General features: G+C 38.5%; 1 pseudogene; it reads left to right on the forward strand.

Moving 5' to 3' along the window:
• Positions 1-9,560: 9,560 nt before the first annotated feature.
• Positions 9,561-10,495, forward strand: LOC101126308 (myosin light polypeptide 6-like; annotated as a pseudogene).
• The last annotated feature ends 400 nt before the right edge of the window (positions 10,496-10,895 follow it).

Genomic DNA, 10,895 nt, shown 5'->3' on the forward strand with positions numbered 1-10,895 from the left:
TATCTTTATGGTTAGTTGAAAACAATCAACGATTGATGAACATAAGTGGAAAAAAAGGTAAAATGGCTGAGTAAGCATTAGACTGTAAATCTAAAGACAGAGGTCAAGGCCTCTTTTTACCAGCCCCGAGGTGATTTGTCACGTTGAATTGCAAATTCGAAGGAGCAGCTTCAATCCTGCCAGGGGAGGGGGGCTTCTGCCTTTCTGCCCGCAATGGCGGGAGAAGTAGATTGAAGCCAGTTGATTAGGCTGTTTAGCTGTTAACTAAATTTTCGTGGGTTTGAATTCCACCAATCTAGCAAGGGTTTAGCTTAGTTAAAGTGGTTGATTTGCATTCAACTGATGCAGAATAGAGTCTGGCAGTCCTTAGGTCAGTTACAGAAGTTAAATACAATTTACTTACTAAGGGCTTTGAAGGTCCTTGGTCTTATGTAACCTAAATTTCTACGTTATAGTCAGTATCAGTGGAGAGATAGGTAAAAGGAGGGTAGAAAAGATGATAAGTAGGGGGGAGAGAAATATGGTTCTTGTATTTTCGAATTGTCATTTTATTTTCATATTATTAGATGTGGGGAATATTGCTACTGAGATGGAATAAATTAGGCCTATGTAAAAGTACAGGTTGAGTCGGGTTATGATAGCTATAATGGTAGGGGTAATAAGACTATTGTTTTTTGTAAATTCTTGAATGATGGTTCCTTTAAGCAGAAATCCTGTTAATGGGGGTAAGCCTCCTAGGGATAGTAAAATTAGTGGAATTACAGGTGTTAACCATGTTAATTTGTTTCAGGTGTGAGATAGTGACAGGGTTTGCTTATACTCAGGTTGGGTGCTAGAAATGTGGTAGTTGTTAAATAATCAGGTTTAGAATGGTAATGTTTGGGTTACAAATTATTACTTCTATTATTCAACTTAGGTGAGTAATTGAGGAGTAGGCTATGATTTTATGCAGTTGTGTTTGATTAAGTCCTCCTCAGCCGCCTACTATAATGGATAGGAATGTGATAGATAGAAGGATGTTCGTGTTTATTGATGGGAAAATTTGATACATGATCGAGATAGGGGCTAGTTTTTGTCATGTGAGGAGAAGTATGCCAGACATCAGAGATGTTCCTTGAGTTATTTCTGGGACTCAGAAGTGAAAGCGGGCTATTCCTAGTTTTATTACTAGTGCCGTTATTATTATTAAGGATGAAGATGGATGAATAGTGTTTATTGTCCACTGTCCGGAGGCCAGGTTATTGGAAAGGATACCTATTATGAGAATTATAGATGTGGTTGCTTGTGTAAGGAAATATTTGGTGGCTGCTTCTGTAGAGCAGAGATTTATTTTTTAAATTAAGATTGGGGTAGGAGCTAGTATGTTTATTTCTAGGCCTGTTCGGATGAGAAATCGGTGTGAAGCTAGCATTGTGATAAGAGTTCCTGTGAAAATAGTGAGATAATAAGCTGAGCTAATGGATTAATTAGTACAGAAAAGATAACCAACATTTTTGGAGTATGGGCCTGATAGCATATATAGCTGACCTTACTTTAGGACGTGGTGTAGTAGGTAGCACGGAGAATGTTGAATTCTCAGGGGTAGGTTCAATTCCTATAGTTCTAGAAATAACAGGATTTTAACCTCTATTGTTTACTCTATCAAAGTAATTATTTTGTCAGACATATTTCCTATGTTTGGGGTGGAATGCTGGAAATTAGGATGGGCATTGAGATATATGACATGCAAAATACTAGTGTAAGTGATAGGAAATTTTTTTGTAGAAGATATGAGTTGGTCATAGCAGAATTGGGGATATGCTGTTTGAATTCATAAAAGCAGGGTGGTTAAAAGGGGGGTCTTGGTAATGAAATTTGTGGAATAGAGTTCTGGTGAATATCTAGTGTGCAGTGCTCCTAGGAAAATAGTAGTAGTTAGGGCATTTATTATGATAATATTCATATATTCTGCTATAAAGAAGAGAGCAAATGAACCTGTGGCATATTCAGTGTTGAAGCCTGAGACTAACTCTGACTCTTCTGTTAGATCAAAAGGGGCTCGGATAGTTTCTGCTAATGTGGAGATAAATCATATCATGGCTAGGGGCCATGATGGTAGAAGCAGTCAGAGAGATTCTTGCATTGTGATGAGTGCATATAAATTAAATGAGCCACTTATCAGTAGGACTGATAGGAGGATAATGGCTAGGGTGACCTCATATGAAATTGTCTGGGCCACAGCTCGTAATGCATCGATTAGTGCATAATTTGAATTAGATGCTCATCCTGATCATAGAATAGAGTAGACAGCTAGGCTTGATGTGGCTAGTATAAATAGGAGGCCTATATTAAAATTAATTAGGGGATTTGGTATAGGGAGGGGACTTCACAGAGGAGAGCGATAGAAAGGGCCAGGGTTGGAGCAATAATATAAAGGGTGATAGTAGATGTAGATGTTGAGGTCTGTAAGGGTTCTTGGATGAAACGTTTTATTGCGTCAGTGAATGGTTGAAGCAGTCCGCAGGCACCTACAATGTTAGGTCCTTTGCGTAGGTGTATATAGCCTAAGATTTTTCGTTCAATGAGTGTAAGGAATGCTATAGCGATTAAAGTTGGAATGATAAGTAGGAGAAAGTTAATTATAGGCATATTGTTAACAAGAGGCGGCCGGGCGTGGTGGCTCACACCTGTAATCCCAGCACTTTGGGAGGACGAGGTGGGTGGATCACTAGGTCAGGAGATCGAGACCATCCTGGCTACACGGTGAAACCCCATTTCTACTAAAAATACAAAAAATTAGCCGGGCGTGGTGATGGGTGCCTGTAGTCCCAGCTACTTGGGAGGCTGAGGCAGGAGAATGGTGTGAACCCAGAAGGCGGAGCTTGCAGTAAGTGGAGATCAGGTCACTGCACTCCAGCCTGGGTGACAGAATGAGACTCTGTCTCAAAAAAAAAAAAAAAAAGAAGAAGAGGAGTTGAACCTCCAGTTATAAAGTTTTAAGTTTTATGCAATTGCCGGGCTTTGCCATCTTAACAAACCCTGATCTTGGTTAAGGTGTGTGGTGATTTGTTAGATTGAGATAGCATTATCTACGGGGTGAGGGCACTTTATGAAGTGGGCCCTATCTCTCTTATTCTTTTGTAGTAGGAGAGATGTTAAATAGATAGAAACCAACCCACATTACTCCGGTCTGAACTCAGATCATGTAGGACTTTAATCGTTGAACAAATGAACCCTTAATAGTGGCTGTACCATTAGGATGTCCTGATCCAACATCGAGGTCGTAAACCCTATTGTCAATATGGACTCTAGAATAGGATTGTGTGGTTATCCCTAGGGTAACTTATTCCGTTGATCAAATTATTGGGTCAATGTGTGTTAACCCGCTTAGACTAGTGAGGTCTTAGTTTAGGTTGTTCAGAGGTTGAGTTATGCTCCGAGGTCACCTCAACCAAATTTTTTAATGCAGGGATAGTAGGCTAAGGCCTGTAGGCTTTTTTGAGTTTTTATTTGCATTAATGAATTTGGTCAAGGTGGTTTCAACATCTGAAAATTAATGCAATATACTATATTAATAAAATAAAGGGCACACATTCATATGATCATCTCAGTAGATGTAAAAAAAAAATCTGACAAGGTACAACACCCTTTTGTGATAAAACCATTCAACAAACCAGGTATAAAAGGTGATATGGTTTTGCTGTGTCCCCACCCAAATCTCCTCTTAACTATAGTTCCCATAATCTCCATATGTGGTGGGAGGGACCAGGTGGAAGGTAATTGAATCATGGCGGCAGTTTCCCCCATGCTATTTGATTTGGTTTGGCTGTGTCCCCACCCAAATCTTATATTGAATTGTAGCTCCGATAATCCCTACATGTCATGGGAGGGACCTGGAGGGAGGTAATTGAATCATGGAGGGTGGGTTTTTCACATGCTATTCTTGTGATAGTGAAAGGTTTTATAAAGGGCAGTTCCCCTACACACGACTCTTGACTGCCATCATGTAAGATGTGACTTTGCTCCTCCTTCACCTTCTGCCATGATTTTGAGCACCCCCCCAGCCATGTGGAACTGTAAGTCCATTAAACCTATTTTTCTTTATAAATTACCCAGTCTTAGGTATTTCTTTATAGCAGTATGAAAATGGACTAATACACTCCTCTTGTGATATTAAGTAAGTTCTCATGAGATTTGATGGTTTTGTAAGGGGCTTCCCCTTTTACTCAGCTCTCATTCTTCTCCTTCTTGCTACCATGTAAAGAAGGACATGTTTGCTTCCCCTTCTGCCATGATTGTAGGTTTTCTGAGGCCGCCCACCCCAGACTTGTGGAACTGTGAGTTAATTAAACCTCTTTTCTTTATAAATTACCCAGTCTTGGGCAGTTCTTTATAGCAGCATGAGAATGGACTAATACAGAGGGGAACTTTTGTAACCTGATAGGAGGTATCTACAAAATGCATATTCTTAATGGTGAAAGACTAATGCTTTTCCCCTAAGGTCAGGAACAAGGCAAGGATATCTGCTCTGCCACTTCTATTCAAGATCGTACTGGAAATTCTAGCCAGGATGATTAGGCAAGAAAAAGAAATAAAAGTTATGTAGATTAGGAAGGAAGAAATAAAATTCTCTTAACTTGTAGATTATGTGATCTTGTTTATAGAAAATCCTAAGGAACCTACACTAAAAAGCCATTAAAAGTAATAAATGGCTTCAGTAACTAATTTCCTCTGGTGGATGCTAAGGTTTAGAAAAAAAAATTATTTGCAGAATACAAGATCTGTATACAAAAATCAATTGTATGCGTGTACACTAGCAATGAACAATTCAAAAATAAAATTAAGAAAACACTTCCCTTTACAGTAGCATTAAAAAGAATAAAATATTTAGAAATAAATTTAACAAAAGTGCAAGACTTAACACTAAAAAACCAAATAGCATTGCTGAAAGAAATCAGAAAAGACATAAATAAATGGAACTATATCTGATGTTCATGAATTGGAATGATGTAATATTTAGATATCGATACTCCCCAAATTGATCAATGCAATCCCTATGTAAATCCCAGCTGGCTTTTTTTATTGTTGCAGAAATTGACAAGCTGGTTCTAAAATGTATATAGTATTGTAAGAGAGCTATAGTAACCAAAACTATTTCGAATAAGAAGAAAAAAATTTTGAGAACTCACACTTCTCAGTTTCAAAAACTTACTAGAAAACTGCAATAATCAAGACACTGTGGTACTAGCATAAAGATAACATACGAATCACTGAAACAGAATTGAAAGTCCAGAATTAAACCTTCACATTTATGGTCAAATGATTTTAGTCAAGGGTGCCAAGACAATTCAATGGTAAAATAAGTTTTTTCACCAAATGGTGCTGGATCAACTGGATATTTACATGCAAAAGAATGAAGTTGGATTATTATTATTATTATTATTATTATTATTATTTTGTGAGTCAGGGTCTTGCTCTGTTGCCCAGGCTGGAGAGCGATGGCACAGTCATGGCTCACTGCAGCCTCGACCTCCTAGGCTGAAGCAATCCTCCCACCTCAGCCTCCCTCCCAAGTAGCTGGGACCACAGGTTCATGTCACCATGGCTGGCTAATTGTTTCCTTTTTTTTTTTTTTTTAGAGATGGGGTCTCATTGTGTTACTCAGGTTGGTTTTGAACTCCTGAGCTCAAATGATCCTCCCATGATATCCTTTCAAAATGCTAAGATTACAGGTGTGAGCCACTGTGCCTGGCTTGATGTTGGATTCTTACTTCATACCATGTATAAAAATTGACTGAACTTGGATCATAGACGTAAGTGTAATACCTAAAAGTAAGCAACTCTTTTTTTTTTTTTTTTTTTGAGATGGAGTCTTGCCCTGTTGCCCAGGCTGGAGTGCAGTGGCGCAATCTTGGCTCACTGCAAGCTCCGCCTCCTGGGTTCATGCCATTCTCCTGCCTCAGCCTCCCAAGTAGCTGGGATTACAGGCGCCCTCCACCATGCCCGGCTAATTTTTTGTATTTTTAGTAGAGACAGGGTTTCACCGTGTTAGCCAGGATGGTCTCAATCTCCTGACCTCGTGATCCACCCGCCTCGTCCTCCCAAAGTGCTGGGATTACAGGCGTGAGTCACTGCGCTCGGCCAAACCTAGGCAACTCTTAACAAGAAAACTTATAGGAGTAAATCTTTGTAACCATCGGTAATCGTTTCTTAGATATGACACCAAAAGCATAAGCAAAAACAACAAAATAGATAAATTGGACTTAATTAATTTTAAAAACGTTTGTGCCTCAAAGGACGCCATCAAGAAAGTGAAGAACGAATTATAGAACGGTAGAAAACACTTGCAAATAATGTATCTGATAAGGGACTGGAATCCAAGATATATAAAGACTTCTTACAACTCTCTGGTAAAGAGACAATACAAGTAAGAAAGGGCAAAAGGGTTTTAATAGGTATTTTTCCAAAGAAAATATCCAGATGGCCAATAAGCACATGAAAAGATGGTCAACAACCTTAATCATCAGGGAAATGCAAATCAAAACCACAATGAGGTACTACTTCACACCCACCAGGATGGCCAAAGGGAAAAAGACAATAATGCATACTGATGAAGATTTGGAGAGATTGGAATTCTCATTCATTACTGGTGGGAATATAAACTAGTGAGCCCCTGTGGAAAACAGTTTGGCAGTGCCTCAAAATGTTAAATACAGTGTTACCCTATAACCCAGGAATTCCATTTATAGGTATATAGCCAAGAGAAATGAAAATACATAGCCATACAAAAATTTGTGCACAAATATTCATGGCAACATTATTCATAGCAGCCAAGAAGTGGAAACAACCTAGCTGTTCATCATCTGATGAATGGACTAAAAAAAAGGTGGTATATCCATACAATGGAATATTATCCAGTCATAAAAAGGAATGAAGTACATAGATGAACCTTGAAGACATTATGCTAAGTGAAAGATGCTGTCACAAAAGACTATGTATTATATCATTCCACTTATATAAAAGGCCCAGAACGGGCAAATCCATAGAGATAGAAAGTAGATTAGTGGTTGCTAGGGGCTGGTGGATAAGAGGAATGGATAATTAATGCTTATGGGTATAGCATTTCTTTTTGGGTCATGAAAATTTTCTAAAATTAAATAGTGATTATTGCATAACTCTATTAATACATAAAACCCACTGAACTGTATATTTTAAAAGGGTGGGTTTTATGGTATCTGAGTTTTATCCAAATAAAGCTATCATTAAAAACCACATACTTGTCTGAAAAATACAAAACAAACATTTGATGAGATTCACTAGTCCTTTGTGTTAACTTTTTAAGTAAACCAAGAATGGAAAGGAGCTTCCTTAAGTTGATAAGCATAACAAAAAAATCACAAACATTATTCTAAGTGAGGAAATGGTAGAAGCTGTTCCTTTACACTGAGGAACAAGACAGAAATACCAACTATCACCTTTGCTATTCAGCATTATACTAGTAGTGATAGACAGAAATAAGATTAGAAAAATAAACTGAAGGAAAAGAAGAAATAAAACTATTAGTCACGGTTCTCCAGAGGGACAGAACTAACAGGATATATGTATATATGAAAGGGAGTTTATTAAGAAGAATTGACTCAGAGGATCACAAGGTGAAGCCCCATGGTAGGCCATCTGCAAGCTGAGGAGCAAGGAAGCCAGGAGTGACTCCGTCCCAGTCCCAAAGCCTCAAAAGTAGGGAAGCTGACAGGGCAGCCTTCAGTCTGTGACTGAAGGCTGGAGAGCCCCTGGCAAACCACTGGTGTAAATCCAAGAGTCCAAAGGCCAGAGAACCTGGAGTCTGATGTTCAAGGGCAGGAAGCGTCCAGCATGGGAGAAAGGTGAAAGCCAGAAGACTCAGCAAACCAGTTTATTCCACCTTCTTCTGCCTGCTTTTTCTACTGACACTGGCAGGCGATTGGATGCTGCCCACCCACATTGAGGGTGGGTCTTCTTCTCCCAGTCCACTGACTCAAATGTTAATCTCCTCTGGCAGCATCCTCGCAGACACACCCAGAAACAATATTTTACATCCTTTAATCCAGTCAAGTTGACACTTAATATTAACCATCACCAAAACTGCCATTATTTTAAGAGAATATGATTGTTTACATAGAAAATCCCAGCAACCTAAAAATTATTGGAAAATAAGCTAATTTATAAAGGTAGCTAGATGTAAGGTTAAGACACAAAAGTTAATGTATTTTTATATATCAGTATAAAACAATTAGTAAGGATGAGTTTTTAAAGGGTCGTTTTTTTTCACAGCCTCTTATTAGTATTCTATAAAATTCTGGGAAAAAGTTAGATATTACAAGCCTCATGGTGAAAATTACTTTCAGATTCTCAATTTTGACTGTACATGAGGATCACCTTGACAGATTAAAATATATCCCAATGTCCAGATCTTGCCCAAGCAATTAAATCAGAATCTCTTATATGAGACTCAAGAATTATGCCTTGTAGAGCTCCCCAGATAATTCCAGTGTGCAGCAAAGGTTAAGAAGAGTAGAGCATTAATCTCATTTACATTTTTCTGAGATGAAGTAAATTTTATTAGCATAGTATCATGTTCAGATGAACTCGTATTGAATGCAGCATAAAGGATTACTTTTATGCAAATAAGTGTCAACAGTTTGGATTTCGTTTCTTTTAGTAAGTCCTTGTAATTCAGTATTTTCTGGATATTTCTAAGGAACTAGAAAAAGGGATGGGAGAACATCTCATGACAGCAGCATTCACTTCAAGGTCCCTAGCTGTGTGAGTCAACAGGCTTTGGGTCTTCTTAGTATCCCCAACAAGAGCATTTGCCAATCCAAATCATTTTCTTCCGAGATTCGTGTCCTGGGTGTCTCTGGAGATCCATTGCCTTCTCATCTTCTTTTGCCCTTTTGTTCCCAACATCACCTTCTCAGACTCAGGAGTCACATTTTTGTCACATATTATTATACCTTTTCATAAACACATTCCCTGTCCTCACTTTCTCACCCTTGATCATGGTATTCTCACTATTCCTTATCAATCATATTTCTAGGAGAGATGTACTACCTCCCAGCCACCTTCCCACTCTATTTTCAGCATTCCTGAGATTCCTCAGGAGAATTCTTAGAGCCTGCTCAAGTTTTAGGGATCCACATTCAATGTATTTCACTAAGTACCCTATTCAAAAATGTTACTCCAGCACTCACAGTTTTACTTTATTTTTTCCCATAGCACTTATCTGATATCATTCATGCATATTTTATTTTATTTATTTGTTAGCAACCTGTGTTCTAAACTAGAATGTATGCTCCATAAGGACAAGGATTTTTTTTTTTTTCACAAAAAATTGCTGGGTCACAGCTTGTCACCAGGATATTTGGGGGAGACTGTGGGTGAAGCAAGTTGATCTGGGGGTAATATTTGGAGTTCATTTTTGAACACGCTAAGTTTGAGATATATATCTATATATATATAAAATCTAATATATTAGATTTAACTAATTTTAAAATAGTTAAAATATTTTTTATTAATATATTTTTATATTTTATTAATTTTTAATATATTAGGTTTAACTAATAGCTAACTAACCATATATAGATTAGATTAGATCAGTTAAATATGTGAGACTGGAAGTGAAGGGAAAAGTCTAAACTGGAGGTAAATATTTGGGAGTATTTAGACTAAATATGATATTTAAAACTGTAAGACTGGGCCATTACTGTAGGAAAAGGTGCTGCAGAGCTGAGCAGTCAAGGTGTGTGACTTCACTGAGGACCAGACCACAGAATTCAAGGAGGTTTTCTAGCTGTTTGACTGAACAGGTGATGGTAAGATCCTGTATAGTCAGTGTGGGGATGTGATGAGGGTCCTGGGTCAGAACCCCACCGATGCTGAGGTGATGCAAGTCCTGGAGATCCCCAAAAGTGATGAGATGAATGTGACGGTGCTGGACTTTGGGCACTTCCTGCCCATGTTGCAGGCTGTGGCCAAGAACAGGGACCAGGGCCTATGAGGATTATGTTGAAGGACTTTGGGTATTTGACAAGAAGAGGAATGGCACCATCATGGGCACTGAAATCTAGCAAGTCCTTGTCACACTGGGTGAGAAGATGATAGAAGAAGAAGTAGAGATGCTAGTGCAGGGCATAAGGACAGCAATGGTTGCATCAACTATGAAGAGCTTGTCCACGGGGTGCCAAATGACTAAGGACCTTCCCAGTCTCCCCAGAGCCCGTGCCTTTCCCTGTGTGAGACTTCGTATCTAGCCTGAAGGCTTTCTAGGCTCTTTTGTCACAGCACCTTTCCCATCTTGTCTTTCTTGGATAATGTTTGGTCAGCTTTTACCAAATAAACTTGCTCTCTCTGCGCCTCCCCAAATAAATGAAACTATAAGACTGATAAAAATTACTAAGGAAGTGGGTATAGACAGAAAAGAGATGTCCAAGACTAAAACTTGGGAACAACTGATGTTAAGAGGTTGGAGCGCCAGTGAGGTAGATGGAAATAAAAAGACCATGATGTCCTGGAAGCCATGTAAAGAAACTGTTTCCAGGAAGAGGGATTTACCAACTTTGTAAAATGATGCTGATCTCTCAAGCAAAATGTGACCTAACAATTAACCTTTGAATTCTGAAATATACAAGTCATTGGCGACTTTGGAAAGAGCAGTTTTAGAGAGAATGCTTTGGAAAATCTAGATTGGAGCTGGAGCGATAGATTGGGGAGGAGAGGAATTGGAGGAAAATTAGGGAGGAATACTGGAGTGGTTTTCTTGAATAGAAGAGAGGGGATGCGATCTCATGAGGCTTAGCCTTAAACAGGAACTATTAAAATCCTCAAAAAGATAATCAGGAAAGCTTATATAAAAACAAAGTCATCTATTATTAATCTCTCCA

Source organism: Gorilla gorilla, chromosome 6, assembly GCF_029281585.2.
Source record: "Gorilla gorilla gorilla isolate KB3781 chromosome 6, NHGRI_mGorGor1-v2.1_pri, whole genome shotgun sequence".
NCBI classification, from domain to species: Eukaryota; Metazoa; Chordata; class Mammalia; order Primates; family Hominidae; genus Gorilla; species Gorilla gorilla.